This window comes from Oreochromis aureus, linkage group 23 (genome assembly GCF_013358895.1).
Source record: "Oreochromis aureus strain Israel breed Guangdong linkage group 23, ZZ_aureus, whole genome shotgun sequence".
In the NCBI taxonomy this organism is placed as follows: domain Eukaryota; kingdom Metazoa; phylum Chordata; class Actinopteri; order Cichliformes; family Cichlidae; genus Oreochromis; species Oreochromis aureus.
In genome coordinates this window covers 14,130,210-14,147,083 of record NC_052963.1, presented here as the reverse complement: position 1 = coordinate 14,147,083, position 16,874 = coordinate 14,130,210, and the positions used below count along the sequence as shown (strand labels likewise).

The 16,874-nt window shown below is 40.8% G+C and overlaps 1 long non-coding RNA gene across 1 annotated transcript in view; it reads left to right on the top strand.

Moving 5' to 3' along the window:
• The first annotated feature begins 742 nt into the window (after window positions 1-742).
• The window catches only part of LOC120436117, a 109,400-nt gene continuing 93,268 nt past the window's right edge, over window positions 743-16,874 (top strand). Inside the window, exons 1-2 of the long non-coding RNA XR_005610151.1 lie at window positions 743-907; window positions 1,628-1,747. This is a non-coding gene — a long non-coding RNA (uncharacterized LOC120436117). The remainder of the gene's footprint in view (window positions 908-1,627; window positions 1,748-16,874) is intronic.

Genomic DNA, 16,874 nt, shown 5'->3' with positions numbered 1-16,874 from the left:
ATTTCCTCTTGCACTATCGGATATTTGTGAACCTCTCCATGCACACACCTAATTGCCTAACCTAATGCCTTCAACAAACCCAGATGAACCAGGGTTTTGTGGACCACCACCATGTCACGATGGCCAGCCTAGATAACTTGGAATAGGTCTACCAGGGCCTCCCTTCCTGACTGCTTCACATTGTGCCCAACCTTTATGGCGCCTCCTGTGGAAGGTGGGCCTATTCGAAGTCCTCAAGAGCATATTATAGTTTCATTGTCAGTACTATTCAAACGCTGGCTGCAACAATTAATGTTATAAAAACATAAACAAGTGGATGTACAGTAAAAAAGTCAAAACAAAATAATAATCTTCAATGACTCCAAACTTTTTTAAATGCACTTCTTAAACAAATGAACAAAAAAACCTTACAATAGAATTTTAAATAATTTACTTACAAAGCATATTTTTAAGTTATCAAGTTCATGTAAGATTTTTTTTTCTTTGTTGTGTGTGATCTATCAGTTCATATGTGAACATGTTGCACAGTAAGTCATGACTGTTTTGCTATTAAGTATTAAACCAAATGTTTGTAAAGCTGTAGACAGAATGTTGTGTGAACATATTTGTTTGTGTCAGGAAGTACTTTGAGGAAGTAAGTGTACTGCCTGTGTTTACATTCATGTCTCTGTAACACTGTATGTTGTTGTTTTTTCCCCATATATGGGTTCAAACACATGAAGCAGACAGGAAATGTAGTTGCTAAGCTGTTGCTATGTGCACCAAAGCTATTTATGACTAAAGCAGTACAAAGAGTTTAGTATAAAAAGGGCTGACTGACAGAAATCTGTGTTCTTTTTCACTTTTGTGCCTTTGCTTTGTTGTCCTTTTCTTTTTGGACTTGTTGGTGATTCTCAGCTGCAGACAGGTCAGTCTTTACACTTGTTATATTTTAACGTTTTTACTCTACAACTATTTGCTTTTGTATAATGTTTTCCTTGTGTGTAATAAAACACACAAGCACTGACTGCAAATTATTTCAATCCAAAGATGGGTTGTGGTGGTGCAGGGTTGGGAAAAGAATCACTTGGAAAGAATTTCTATTGTGAACTCCAGTAGATTTCTTCGTGCACAAGCCATGATCAGCTTTAAGATTCACTGCTCTTTATGGATTTATTTAGCTGGATTTAACAAGATACAAGCAGGTGTTACATGAGCTAACTTTAGACAGCATAAAGCTACTGCAAAGGCTTAGTAAGTCACTCTTCTGCTTAAATTTAAACTGTTTGTTATCCTGTTACATTGACCATGAACACCACAGCTGCCCTCCACCAGTCCAACATAGTGCATTAGACTACATTTGACCAGAATATTGCAAAGTAGATGTGCACTAAAGAAAAAAAATCAGGTGTATTGTTTGCAGTAAGTTAGCCAGTTCATACTGGTGTTATAAGTTCAAATAATATTGAGGTATTGTATGTATAGCATGAAGTGGAGTCTGCGAGTTTTCAAATCTTGCATCAGCTACATGCATCGCATACAAGACTTCATGGGTTTCTGTTGAGAAGAACTTATTACTATTTTCATTAAAACTGAAAAGACTGTTATCTTGATACTACATAATGAATTTACTCTCATCATTCTCCAGCTTTAGAGAATTTCACTTGCTGAAGACACCATCACCGACTGGTATTGCAAACGACCAACTTGTGTCTGAACCTCTGCAAATTAGACAACCAATCACTCATCAGTCAAGTTACAAATCAAGGTAATTTGGAAGCTTTTGCATGTCAAAAGCTGTGTCAGTCATAAAAAGTTATTGCTAATTTAACACAAAGATTGCAGTGATCTTTAATTTTTTTTCATAATGAAACTGAAGAGTTTTGACTGAACCTTTGACTCACTCAAACTCCTGCTAATGCTTGAAACGTGTCAAGCATCCCTTTTTTACACCCTGTGTCCCCATAATTTAAGCTCAGCTTTGAATGTAGCTACTTTATATGCCAACTGATTGAATATGTTGCACAAGTAAGCGAGCTTTGCAACCCAGTCCATATCACTGAAATGTGCTGCCAGTTGTAGCTTTTTTTTAACCTGAAAGAAGTCTCCACAGCAGCTCTCGTAACTCAAAAACTCTGGTGAACAATCTCCTTTTATATAGCCGTCTTACTTGTGTGTAAGGGAAGGCGTTTGTGCTCTGCATTCATGATATCACAAAGCTGCTCGAACAGAGCAAGTTTAGGGCATTTGCTTTGATGTAATTAATTACTTTAATGACACTGTTCAATATGTTGTTAAGTTCAGCTAAAGTTTTCAGCTAGCTAACATTTCCCAGTGAATGACACAGTGCATAGGCTCACATTCAGGTGCAACCTCCTTAACCTGAGCAATTAAACCAGAAATCCCTCCAGTCACGACAGCAGCTCCATCCATGCATATGTTGACACAAAAGGACTAATTCAGTTTTCCTGATATGTAATCATTCAGAGATTTTAATAGTTTTGCGCCAGTGGTGTTGTCAGGATCAATAGACTCATCTATTTGAATTGCGTACCACAGTGACTTATTAATTCACTTCAACAACTGTCTCATTGTTGTCTGCTATATCCTCAATTTGCCTAGAGATGGTGCTAGCCAAAAGAGGAACCTGTGCTATCTTTTTAACAGTAGCCTCTTCTTGAAGTTCATGGAAATGTCCTTAGTGGCAGAATCAGAAATAGTAAAAGGTTTCTTTGCCTTAGCAATGCAGTTAGCCACTAGGTATGATGACATTTGTTGAGGCGGTGGCAACTAGCAATTGTTTCTGTCCATCTTGTTCCCGTTTTCTCCTTTCAAAAAACTCCAAAGTCTTTTCTTTACTGCAGGGTGCTTGGTCTCCATATGCAGAAGCAGTTTTGAAGGCTTCATAGCCTCATTTACTAAACTGTCACCACATATTATGCAGAGCAGGCTTGGTGCGTGAGAATCACCTGTAGCGATAAACCTGTATTTTAAGAACAAACGCTGATATTGTCTATTAAATGCAGCTTTCTTTGTCTTGGAAGTCAAACTCTCTTTTTCTGTCTCCTCATTGGACCAAAACATCCAAAGATGTTTGTTTTTTTACTCATTTTTGCAGCGTTGGGCGATCGTGGCTCAAGAGTTGGGAGTTCGCCTTGTAATTGGAAGGTTGCCGGTTCGAGCCCCGGCTCCGACAGTCTCGGTCATTGTGTCATTGGGCAAGACACTTCACCTGTTGCCTACTGGTGGTGGTCAGAGGGCCCGGTGGCGCCAGTGTTCGGCAGCCTCGCCTCTGTCAGTGCGCCCCAGGGTGGCTGTGGCTACATGTAGCTTGCCATCACCAGTGTGTGAATGGGTGGATGACTGGATGTGTAAAGCGCTTTGGGGTCCTTAGTGACTAGAAAAGCGCTAAAGGTCAATGGCTACAGGCCATTTACCATTTTTGCTAGCTTGTGGGTTAAATTTTTTGATATTACCATGTCATATGACCAAGATGGGTGCTTTTTAAAATAAATGAATAAGTGATTAAATAAATAAACTGAAACCAAAATAGAATGTGTGAAAATTTTATATAAAACCTTTTGTTGTTTCAGAATGACCTGACAAACTGACTGTGAACTGATGTCAATGAGTCAAAGTCATCTATGCTAAAATTAGAAATTAGAAAAAAACAGACTCGATTTACTAGGTCTCTGCATATAACATAGCAGCACAGTGTGATTAAGGACATGGTTCTCAAGGATGTATGCCTCTCTTCACTGATTTGAATGAAGGAAAAATGAACACTATGCAGGAATTTGTAAATGAACAAACATTTGGTCAGGTCTATTTACATAATAGCAAAACTGTAACTCTTATGTGACTGCAAATTAAAAATGCTTTAAATTCCTGGGTCATTCATTCATTTAATTACACTGGCATCTAGTTCAACCTTCTCTCAGGACAGCTTCATAGTCAATTTGTTTTCTGAAATCACTGAAACACTGCATTTATTTAACTGACTTACAATTTTAAGGGGTAATTTGCTTAAGAACTTAAGGTGTCAGATGAAGATCTGATCTCATTTTATGACCAGCTATAGGTTTCACACAATTTAGATGCCATTGTACTAGATTTGTGTACTAAAATGCACATAAAAAAAATCAGACTAATTTAAATGTTCTGCTTTTCTTCACCAGGGAATCATGATGGTTCAGTGCACCCGTTTGCTGCTGCTGCTGCTGCTCTCCACTGCTGTGTTCTCACAAACTTACGACGACTTCATAAAGAAACACACGCTTGTGATGGCAAAGAATAACAAAGATTGTGATACTTTGATGAAAGCTGTCAATGATCTGGAAAATTCAAAAAAGAAAACTCCAGGAAAGTGCAAGGAAATGAATACTTTCATTGACGAAAGTAACGAGCAAAAAATTCAGAATATGTGTAAAGGAGATTCTGACAACAAATTTGTTGACTTACCAGATGACTTACCATATTTTGACTGTGTGATAAAAGATAAAAATGAACCTTGTTCATACAGACAAATAAACCCTAAAAAGAGGATAAAATGTGAAAAATCCAAGGACATTCTACCTGTACACCTTGAGGCTGTTCAGAAGAAGACTCAGCAGTTGATTCCAGTTTAAAGCTGCTGGGTTGTCTTAACTACTTGTTCAAAAGAATTTCTTAAAATGTGTTGATAATCATGTGACTGGGCAGCACGGTGGCACGGTGGTTAGCAGTGTTGCCGCACAGCAAGAAGGTCCTGAGTTCAATTCCACCATCAGGCCGGGGTCTTTCTGTGCGGAGTTTGCATGTTCTCCCCGTGTTTGCGTGGGTTCTCTCCGGGTACTCCGGCTTCCTCCCACCGTCCAAAGACATGCAGCTTATGGGGATAGGTTAATTGGATAATCCAAATTGCCACTAGGTGTAAATGTGCGAGTGAATGTGAGTGCGCATGGTTGTCTGTCCCTGTGTGTTAGCCCTGCGACAGACTGGCGACCTGTCCAGGGTGTACCCCGCCTCTCGCCCTATGACAGCTGGGATAGGCTCCAGCGCCCCCCGCGACCCTGAAAAGGATAAGCGGAAGCGAATGGATGGATGGATGGTATCATGTGACTGTCTTCTCACAAACATGAAGAGGAATTCTAAGGATTTGAGATGATCACATGAAATAAAGCAAAATAAAATTCTTTCATCCAATTTAATGCTGCAGAAAATCGTCTCTTTATTTGTCACTATTTTTTATCTGGTGTTGAAATGTGAAGAGAAAAGTCACAAAGACTATTGTAAATAATGCTTTTTGTCTTGCCTGTGCCACACAAATATTTTCTTAAGCTTCCTTAGCAATATTCAGAATTTTATAATTAGGAATTTCAGAAACTATAAGATTAATTGACAGAAAGTATCATGTGAAGGCTGTGTGCAGGCAGGAGTGGTGGTAAGGAGGACCCAAAGTGCAGACTCCGGACACAAATGTGAACTCAAAAAACAGCTTTAACGCTGAACTCAAACAGAACAAAACTAAGAATTCCAATCACGTACACAGGCAGACAAAACACAGCATGAATGAGGGTAGATCGCAACACGGACAGATGAAAACACAGGGCTTATATACACAGAGAGAGCAATCAGGGAATGAGAAACAGGAGGGAAACACAGCTGGGGAAAATCAGGCCTAACAAGACAAAGGAAGCAAAACCAAACACATTAACATGAGACACGGACTTTCAAAGTGTCAATATAAAATTATTACTTGGTAGTCAGTATAGTCTTTTAATAATATAAGTTTACTTATGGTAGAATGCTGCATGTAATCATTTGTGTTTAGAAGTATGTAGTAGATGGTATATTGAAAGAATGTCTCATCCTAGGAGGTTTGTGTGCATTTCCAGGGTGTTCTGGCATTCAAACCCACATCCTGGGAGCATGGGAGAGGTCGTACCTTGTCTTATTGTTTTATGATAGGATAAACGTATCTATGCCTGTTTTAGGCTAAGTGCATTTTGTTTAGATGAACTGCTGGACTTCCAGACCAGCAGGTTTAGGGAAGTCGTTTATGGACACACACACACACACACACACACACACACACACACCTAAACATCCACATTCCAATGTAAAGAACAAACACCCACTGATGTATAAATAAAGACCAGGGCAGTCTCAGAGCGCGTGTCACAGAGCCCTGCTCTGTGCTGCCTTTGTATACAAATAAAACTGTGTTTCTCCTCTCTGATTCTCAACTGAAGAAGTGTTTTAGAATAAATCTCCTGACATTTGTTTTGGTCCTTCGTAGCCGGAGCAGAAACATCAGAACTGTTATCTGTGACTCTGCTCTAGGATCTGGCGGACTGAGTCCTGACGCCGTGGGAAGCCAGCACCAGAGTCTGTGCACAGCCCTTTTAGAATTTGGGTCCGGACCGGTGTTTATAGTCTGGTCCACTGCGGTGGGATTCAGTCTGACAAGCCGAACCACCAGTGAGTCGTCTGAGGGTGAGAAACACTATTTTGATATATAAAACGGCCGCAAAGATTTAAAGAAACATGATAAAATAGGTTTAAGTTCGCCAAAAGGAACTGTGTTTAGACCAGTTTTAGAGGTAGCCGAAATTACTTCGTGACAAATTAGCGCGCAAATGTCTATGTGTTTGTGTGTCTGGGAGTAAGTTGATTTTACAGCACAATACGCTGCTGAACTACTTCCATTTTTGTTTTCTTTGCTGAGGCTCACGTACTGGTGACAAAGGAGAACGGTTGAGTTTCATCTCATAAAACTGATACCGCTTCACCGTTAGGGTGAAGTTGAAGGCCGTATCAGTAAACCGCTCTGAAGTCAAGCGTGCCAGCGACGGCCCAGCAAAATCTTTGAAAATGGGGCTTATGTTGTATGTTGTGCGGCTGATGGTTGGTTTGGAATTAATCTAGCTGATGATTTTTCTTTTGTTGTGAAGTTGAGCCTGCCAATTAGTATGATGGTATGATAAATCATGCCAATAGTATGATTTACCCTCCTGAGATGAGGAGTGTGTGTCATGACTTAACGAGGCCTTTTTATTTTGATACTTTCACAGTGCACTGAAAGTTTTGTTTGATAATCTCTGTTTGAGCAGATCTGCACGATTGGCACAAAAGCGCTATACCACACGTCGTCGAGAAAACCGTTGCAAGTGACTTTCTCCAAAAAATTACAATGGGCTCAGGAGAAAGTCACTTATCTGGGACAATTAAAATGAAAGTCCCTGTCAAAAAGGATTCAGCAAGGTAATCCAGTCTAAATTCTTTTTTTGAAATTTTCTTTTTTGAAATGACGTAATTTTGCTGAGAGTGGAAACTAAATGCGATGATAGGTTCCACTATCAGCAAAGAAAGAAAGAATGAATGAATGAATGAGTGAAAGAAAAAAAAAGCTGACAAAAGCTGACAAGACTTTACTGATGTAACACGACTGTGTGAAGTTAACCCCCACCTGGCAAAGGTGCAGATGAATCTATGTGTGTTTCTTTTTATTGGAGCAGAAAGATGACAACAACATTTGAGGTTGCGTGAGCTTTGGCCATACCGATTTAACCTTTTAAATGCCACTTTCTGTGTCTTTGCATCTACCAGGGGTGTTATTCACTACCTTGTGTTGATCACAGAGGTAACTGTGAGAAAGTGTGTATACACCTGCGCAGCGCTAACATTTCTACAGCATTACAGTTCTTCATGTGATTTGATCATGTGATTTATACCAGGATAGCTGGTTGATGTTTTTCTACGACAGGATTTCTGGGTTTATGTGTGAAGAAAACTGTGTTTACAGGTTATGAGTTGGTGATGCTGTTACACTGTGTTGTTGGGGAAATGTGAAGGTTACTTTGACGATGTGAATAACATGTGAGACATTTCCTGTGTTGAAACTAGTGTCACTTCTTTCCACAGCTATGGATGGTTAACTTTATGGTCTTTTTATAGCACCTCTGGAACCTGTCGACCTGTGCCTGACCACCAGGATTGTCCATGTGTGTTGCTAATGTTTGTTTTTCTAAGAGTGCATGTAGAGGATTCAGCAGAGATGGACAAGTAACATGAGAAAGCAAATAAGAGATGCAATGTTTGTGGAATCGTTTAATATGGGGCTCATTAGCTGGCCACTACTGAGCTCCTAGTGATAGCTAAGTGGAGTGACTTTGCTTAAGGGAAGTCACCGATTACATTAATGTTAACTGAGTACATGGGATGATCCATGTCTGAGGCAAATTATGGCAATAATTGTATTTTTCTAATTTGAGAAAACCTGCACATAATACTTGTCCTGCTGATGCTGAATGCTTTATTACTCTTATAATACAATTGTTTATAAGTGTGAAGTTTGATTTCACTTCTAGATCTTGTTTTCCAGGCCATGATGGTGTGTATGCAGGCTTCTGGCGAAGCCGGGTTTTAAGCAAACTTAATATGCAAAACACACTAACATCTTTTATTGCAGGGTTATAGGTCCGGGGTGGTGCTGCTCCAGAGGGGGAGACGCCCTGATGTTGCCTGGGACATGATCTAGCTAACCTTTTTCTTTCAGACAGGAATCTAGGTTTGATGAGTTGACTCATGGGAGTGTCCATGCGTCAAGAGGAGGGGTCCAGAATTACAGAGTTACATGAAATTATCTTTTCTATGTTTTCTAAACTATGTTTTTATGATTTTTGTGTGATTAACAGTTCATTTACGGGTAAACCTATGCAAGTGGTGCATCCATGTTCAGATGAGGCTTTGATGGTCCATAAATGAAGCTCACTGAACTAAAGAATGTGGTTTGATGATGGTTTACAGGCTTTCCAGATATAAGTTTTTCCTCCTAGCAAGGAAATACAGGTGCAGCAGTCAGAGTATTGCTGAAAGGAATCTCCTGAGAAATCGTCAGAGGCCCAGTGAGAAGCAAGAACCATTCCAGGCATAGCTGACAGCCCAGGCAGTGGTTGAGGTCAAAGGTCGAGCTGTTTGGGGCCCATCATGAGATCAGATTCAGGAGCCACAGCAAGGACCACGAAGCTGCGTTGGAATGAGAGCTGTGCCAAGGGGGCTTTCCAGAGACCAACAGAGGAGATTGTGGACGACAGACGGGCACCTGAAGGATGAGTGGAGCGTGCCAAGCTCCATCGACAACGCAGGGGGAGTCCAAGGATGGCATCATGATTCTGTGAAAAGCACAAGAACCAGAAGCTATGGTGGTGATGACAGCAGTTTCCTATGAACATCACCTAATGCTGTGTCACTGTACTGTGCATACGATTACACACTGAAGACTGCTGGGATCATAACAGCAGTAAGATAACTGGATCCAGCACCCTTTCCATAGAGGATTTTTCCTGCAGAGAGAATGGACAATGGAGGAGTCATAAATATCCCCCACAGGACAGAGGCCTGAAGTGAGGTGATGGGGGTTGGCAGAGGCCATAAAACTAGAGTGCTGACGAGGCCTACAGGTTTTAAGATAGCTGAGACCCATGTTGACAAACGACAAAACCAACTGGTATGTTTGAATGTCTATTCTACATACATTTGGACTCTGATCCTATGGACAGTGATGGGAACAACTGGAAGAGACATTTATGACGCCCTGCAGAACTTAACTGCTCTGCAGAAATATGTGGCGGACCACACATCAGAAGGATGACTCTGAAGTTACAAAGGGAAACAATTTTGCTGATAAAGCTGCAAAAGCAGCAGCCATAGCAACCACAGTCTTATTAACAACTCATGAAAATCACACCATTCCACTATCTGTACTGCAGGATGAACAAAAAGCAGCAGCATCGAAAGAACAAAAGCAATGGCTAAAACACAGAGCAGTACTAGACACTGATGACATAATGAAAATAGTAGGAAAACCCATTCTTCCCAAATCATTACACAAAACAGCCGCTCTAGTGAGCCATGGTTTAAGCCATGTCTCAACCGGAGGGATGATCTCTATAATAAATCAACAATTTTATACTTTAAATTTTTTCAGCAAAAGAATATGTGAGAACATCTATGACCTGCCAAAAACACAATACTTAAGGTTGAAGCCAGATGCTAAAAAGACTACTCATCGGAGTGGGAGTATTTTTACTTTTATTTTGTGTTTTTGTAACATGTATACTGCCATGTCAAAAACTCATGATTAACCGCATAATATTTTCGACTGTTGCTGCATACATAGCCGTGAAAAGTGATGATAATGACTCCGACCTGTTGGAACGAGAAGACTTTGTGTGATTAATGACGATGTGACAGAAAATGTACAACAAGATGTTACATACTGATACCTCACTTAAAAGTTATACTGACAACAGGAGGGAATGTCAATATAAAATTATTACTTGGTAGTCAGTATAATCTTTTAATAATATAAGTTTACTTATGGTAGAATGCTGCATGTAATCATTTGTGTTTAGAAGTATGTAGTAGATGGTATATTGAAAGAATGTCTCATCCTAGGAGGTTTGTGTGCATTTCCAGGGTGTTCTGGCATTCAAACCCACATCCTGGGAGCATGGGAGAGGTCATACCTTGTCTTATTGTTTTATGATAGGATAAACGTATCTATGCCTGTTTTAGGCTAAGTGCATTTTGTTTAGATGAACTGCTGGACTTCCAGACCAGCAGGTTTAGGGAAGTCGTTTATGGACACACACACACACACACACACACACACACACACACACCTAAACATCCACATTCCAATGTAAAGAACAAACACCCACTGATGTATAAATAAAGACCAGGGCAGTCTCAGAGCCCTGCTCTGTGCTGCCCTTGTATACAAGTAAAACTGTGTTTCTCCTCTCTGATTCTCAACTGAAGAAGTGTTTTAGAATAAATCTCCTGACACAAAGTAAAACAGGAAACATAACATAGAGACGCAGACTTGACCCAGGGAGACAGCAACCATCACAGACAGAAAACCGGAACACTAAAACTCTAACAAAACCCACACAGAAAACCTAAACTAAGAATAAACCTATAACCCATAAAGCTAGAATATAATGAAATAAACAAAAATCAAGGAACCAAAAACACAAAACACTGGGTCGACGACCCAGGCACCCTAACAGAAAGTCTTAAAGTCTGCAACTCATAGAAATTCAAGAAGGGAGTGAAAACAACTACATTATTAGTAAACTACATTTGTTTTGTTTTTTGTATAAATAATTCAAACTTTTTAATCTTTTGGAATTCCAGGGTTTTGTTTGGGTTTATCTCTGTTTTTGTTAGCAATTTCAGCCTTGTCCTTAAGTTATTGACTTTTGTTGAATAAATTATTATAACTGATTTGTTATTGTTGTGGAAGTTTTCATTTAATAAAGCCTGCAGACAACCAGTGAGAGGTGGCTAACATGCTTTAATAAAAAACAGCAAAACCCAAGCTTGGTGAGAGCAGCCATCATGGGGAAAATGACCGGCAGAGCCCTGGCTGTAAATACTTTCTACAGCAGGGGTAGGCAACTCCAGGCCTCGAGTGCTGATGTCCTGCAGGTTTTAGATGTGTCCTTGATCCAACACAGATGATTCAAATTGCTAAATGACCTCTTCAAGTTCTCCAGAGGCGCTCGGCACTTGTGCATTTGAAGCCAAAGGCAAGGCATGCTTCATCATATTTTCTAGTCTTTGGCTTAGAAGGAAGTTGGTTTGGAAGCATATTTGGCGATGCTTCATCTTCTGCTTTGCGCTGGGAGACCCGTCAAACACCTGTCAATTATTTTAGCAGTGTCCAAGCGTTCTCTTTTGGGTTTTTTACATTCATACCGCGCCGCCCCTGCAATGGCTCTGCGCCCCCCACTTTGGGAACCTCTGGAATAGAGAGCCCGTTCTCACTCCCGAGGCGTAACATCCCGACGTTTTGTCACGTCCCGCGGCGTTCCTGAGGAACGCGAAAGGTGACCTTCCACGTTGTTATGGTACGCGTCGGGTTCCAGCCCTGTATTGCAGCCCTAAACCTAACCTTATCCCTAAGGCTAACCATAACCTTATCCCTAAACCTAACCATAACCGTATCCCTAACCATAACCTTATTCCTAACCTTAACCAGCACTTTAATGACGTGAAATAGTGTTTTCCCAAGCGATTTTAAGGGGAAAAGCGAAGATGTGTAGATTGAGTCTAAACGGTTCTCATGTGTCCGCAGTTTTCTGATGTCGTCACGTAGGAACGCGTTGGGTGCCCGAAAACGTAATATGTTGACGATTTGTCACCTAGCGTAAAATGTTACGCTTAGGGAGTGAGAACATGTTGGAATAGAGTATGAGGCAGACATGCTAAAAACCAGCATTATGCAATAAATAATGTCAATAATACTTATACAGTTATGTTACTGCCTCACCAGCAACGAGTCTGTGTGCCTTACTGTCAATATTATTTCCCAGATTCCCAGAAGACGGCAGATGTCTGAGACCTTTAAGAGTCCTGTGATTCCAGATGTTCATGCATTTACTCTGATTTATCAGATGATAAATCATTTTAGCTAGCATATCACAAGCAAGCTGGATCTAACATTCATCATACATCACCTTTCACATTATTTTAACACACAGTTGTAGTCGATGTAGCTGTAGCCTACAGTCACAACTATTAATACATTATTGTGATTGTATTAAAAAAATTCCTTCATAATACACATAGTACATAAGTACTAAATAAACTACTTTTGGCTGCTCCTTTACCAAGAAGAAGAGCTAGGTGAGGATGCTCTTCGTGGACAGCTCAGCGTTAAACACCATTATACCAGACATCCTCACTACCAAACTGGACCACTTTGAGATCCCCCCTGCCACCTGCTCTGCCTGGATTTCCTCACAAACCGGCCTCAATCAGTGTGACTTGGGTCCCACATCTCCCCAGCAGGGCTGGGGCTGCATTCTCAGCCCCCTACTGTACACCAATGACTGTACACTAAAACACCCGGGGGTGGGAGTTGATTGTCCTCCTGCCTTGCACCCCCAGTTCTTTGTTCCCATTCCAGGTATTCTTACACCCATTAACTGCCATATTGTAATATTGCAAGCAATCCCATATTCTCTTTAACTCTGATGTATGCCAAGCAATCTATTACTCTCAACAACAGCGTACAGGACAGGGCTAGAGAATTTTTCCCACTGGTGTGCAAAAAATAATCTGAAACTGAACGTTCTTAAAACAAAAGAACTCATAATGAGCTTCAGGAGGCACAGACAGTCGACTCGCCTCTTATTCCCTCAGATTCCACACATTCTCCATTTATAATCAGTCTCTCTTTTGGGTACCCACATCTCTGCAATTTCACCTGGATCCACAACACCAACACCCTGGTAAAAAAAAAAGGCCCAGCAGCAGCTGCACTTATCCTGAGGAAGAATAACCTGGACCAGAAGCTGCTGCTGGCCTTCTCTCCTCAGTGGAGAACCTGCTCTCCTACTTACTGGGTGTTTTGTAGGCAGGGGCCACTACTGAGAACAGGAAGGCTGTGCACCCAAAAAATCATTGGCTGCCCTCTGCTGACCCTGGAGATGATCGCCACTGCCAGATCCTCCTGTCTCAGGAAAACCAGGGCCATCACAGGTAACACCCTTGAAACCCACCCACCACTTGTTTGACCCGCTGCCCTCGCTCGCTCCCTCAGGTCAATAAGGTCCCACACCTCAAGACTTACTAACAGTTTTTTCCCCTGGGCCATTTGGACTGTTAACAAACACTATCCCCCCACACCCCACCCCTACCTACCTCACCAGTCTGAGCCACTAAGGCCATTCACACAGACTCAGACCGCGTCTTTTACACTGCTTTTATATGTATGTATGTGTATAATATATACATATATATATACATATATATATATATATATATCTTGATAGTGATTTATTCCTGTTTGAGAATTCAACACATCTCTAACAAGAAAGTCTGTCACCATGTGTACCATGTTACATTTGGCTATTTAAAAAAATAAACTTATTTGTCACGCATTTCTTAAATAAAATTTTAACAGTAATATTATTTAAATGGTTGTACCTTTTATTTATTTTAATTTGGCAGGGGTGCTGTGATGTGTGCTTTTTGCCACAGAGGGTGCTCCAGCCCTAATGTTTGATGATAATGTGAGTTAAGCACATAAGGTTTTCAGTTAAACAAAGTTAATTTTTTTTAACATTGAAGACAGGAAGCAGGGCGAGACCATAGGAATACATGCAGCAAAGGACTGCATGTCAGAATCAAACCCAGGCTTTTAATCCGGTTTTATGCTTGCCCCGTCGCTTGTGCCGAGGGGCAATTTTCATATCTCAGCCTGTGTCACAAGAAACTCTTTATGATGTTAGGCAGATTAGCCCCTGATCAACAAGTATGCTAAATTTGTCCCCTATGTCCCTAGTATGTCATTTACTTGTCGTTTATTCAGAATGGTACACAGGCTACTGTGGGCCATAGCAAATGACAAATGAGAGTGAGTGACAGCCTTTGCAGCATCTAGGGTACTAAACAGTGATAGGAATAACGGCGTTGCTGCTTCAAGAACGAGTAATCTAACTAATTACTATTTCTATCGTTACAACGCCGTTACGGTTACTAACAAGAAAATGCGGTGCGGATGCGTGACTATTTTTCAACACACACACACACACACACACACACACACACACACGGTTGAAGCTGTCTTCCGCTTACTGGGAGTTAGGAGGGCAAAACAATCACACGAGTGCTGCTGATTGGCTGAGTAAGAGTAAGGTAGTCATGGAAAACGAATCAGAGTTAGACTTGGCCGGATGTTCTCATGCAAACAGATAAGCACAGAAACAAAAGTCATGGAGAGCCTGGATTTTTCGAAGGTAGCATTTTTAAGTGGAGGTGCAGACATTATTTTTTACTCAAAGAGATCTGTATGTGAAATGTAAGCTATGTCCTGGAACAAAGTGCTTTTCCACATCAGCTGTAAGCAATTCGAATGTTACCAAGCACCTCTCAAGGTCACATGCTTCAACAAAACTAGTCACCAAAAACAACGGTGTTGATGCTACAAGGCGCAGCCCAAACCCAGGTGAGGCTAACATGAGCTCAGCAAGCAATGGAGATGGAACGACACAATCCAAGCAGCCAAAGCTTGATTTCTCTTCTCCACAAACATCTGTGACACAGACTGAATTAAACAGATTGATAGCCAGGTATGTCATTGAGAACATGCTGCCTTTATCAACAGTTGAGTCGGATTCCTTCAAGTCTCTTTTTTCCAAGATACCAGCAAGAGGATGGGTCGGCCTGCCATGCAGAAAGACTTTTTCCAAATACATAGACACCGAATAAAATGAATGTCGAGCTCAAAAAGACATTTAATGAGTTAGAATATGTCTCTACTACAGCAGACATCTGGACTGCATTTAATAAAAGCTATCTTGGTGTAACAGTACATTGGATAAATCCACACAGCATGCAGAAGATTCAAGGGTCGCCATACGCATGACAATATTGCTGTAGAGTTGGACAACATTCACTCACACGATGGCATATCCCACAAAATAACATCAACTGTGACGGACAATGGCTCTAATTTTTGTCAAGGCCTTCAAAAAGTACCAGCCAGTTGAGGAGGATGACTCTGAGAATGAAGAGGACGAGGTAACTTTTACAAACATGAACAATGCCTTAAAAAACAGTGTTGGTGATGACAATGACAACGATGATAATGTAGGTGTGATGATCACTCTGCCACACCAGAGATGTGCATCACACACATTAAATCTTGTTTCTTGTAATGATGTTGACAAGTGGCTACTTTCACAACCAGAAACAAAAACGCTATATAGAAGCGCTACCACAAAGTGCACAGGGTTATGGAACAAGGCCAGTCGTTCAACAGTGGCTGCAGAGACAGTGGATGGCATTATTGGAAAGAAAGTGCTAGTTCCTTGCACTACAAGATGGAATTTGTTTTATGAGTCCCTGACTCGAATCTGTGAGATTTCTCTGGTTGAGCTGAACACCATCTTCTCCAAGTTTGGGTTGACAGCCATGACAGAGCGGGAACGTCAGTTCATCAGGGAGTTGTGAAGAGTAGAAATATTTTACTGCTATTATTTGCTGCTATTTTTATAATCATCATTACCATTTCATTATTAATAGTGATGTTGCATTCAGATGCATTCAGATATTCAAATATATTGGTATTATATTAGTCTTTATTACAGGTCCAAGAAGAACCACTTTAAACTGTTGAGGTGAATCTATAATGTTAAAAGGCTTTTGAATGTTTTTATATTTTTACACTGAAGTCTTCAGTGGGTGAGACACTGAGTTGCAGGCTGACAGGAAGTTACATGTTTTTGAAGTTACATGCTTTGCAGGAAGTGAAACCAAAACCAGAGTCTGAGTGAAAGCTAGTCTGAGGAGCAGTTTCGATGCTGTTATCTTTTATACTTTTATATCTTTTGATTAAGCTTTTGGTAGAGGTTAAAACATTTACTCATATAGTTCCAGTTAGGTTATTACATGTAAGGATGAGCCTCTGTTCTGGTGAAAGGTCAGAAGTGCAACGGGTGAGATGAGAGAGCATTTAAGGACGAGACACACATACACACACATAGTTTCAGTTGTGTACGTGCTGGCCTTCTGTCTGGTGGAAAGGTTACAAGGTTTAGCTGATGAAGTGAAGGGTGAAATAAAGGGCAGCAGAAGCTGACACACACATACACCCACATACACACACATCGTAGATAGACTCAGTTATATAGGTAAAAGTTAATCATGTTTGGCTTGCAACTGCAAAATTGTGCCTGCATATGTGATAGTTTGTGCAGAACGTGTGCCTGATGTTCCAGACAGATAAGCCTGGGCAGGATGGTGACAGGAAGCACCTGGGTTCGAGCCGAAGACGATGTTCTTTAAACTGTGTTAAAAGTTGACTGAACAGTTGTGGTTTTGGATTGACGTATGCT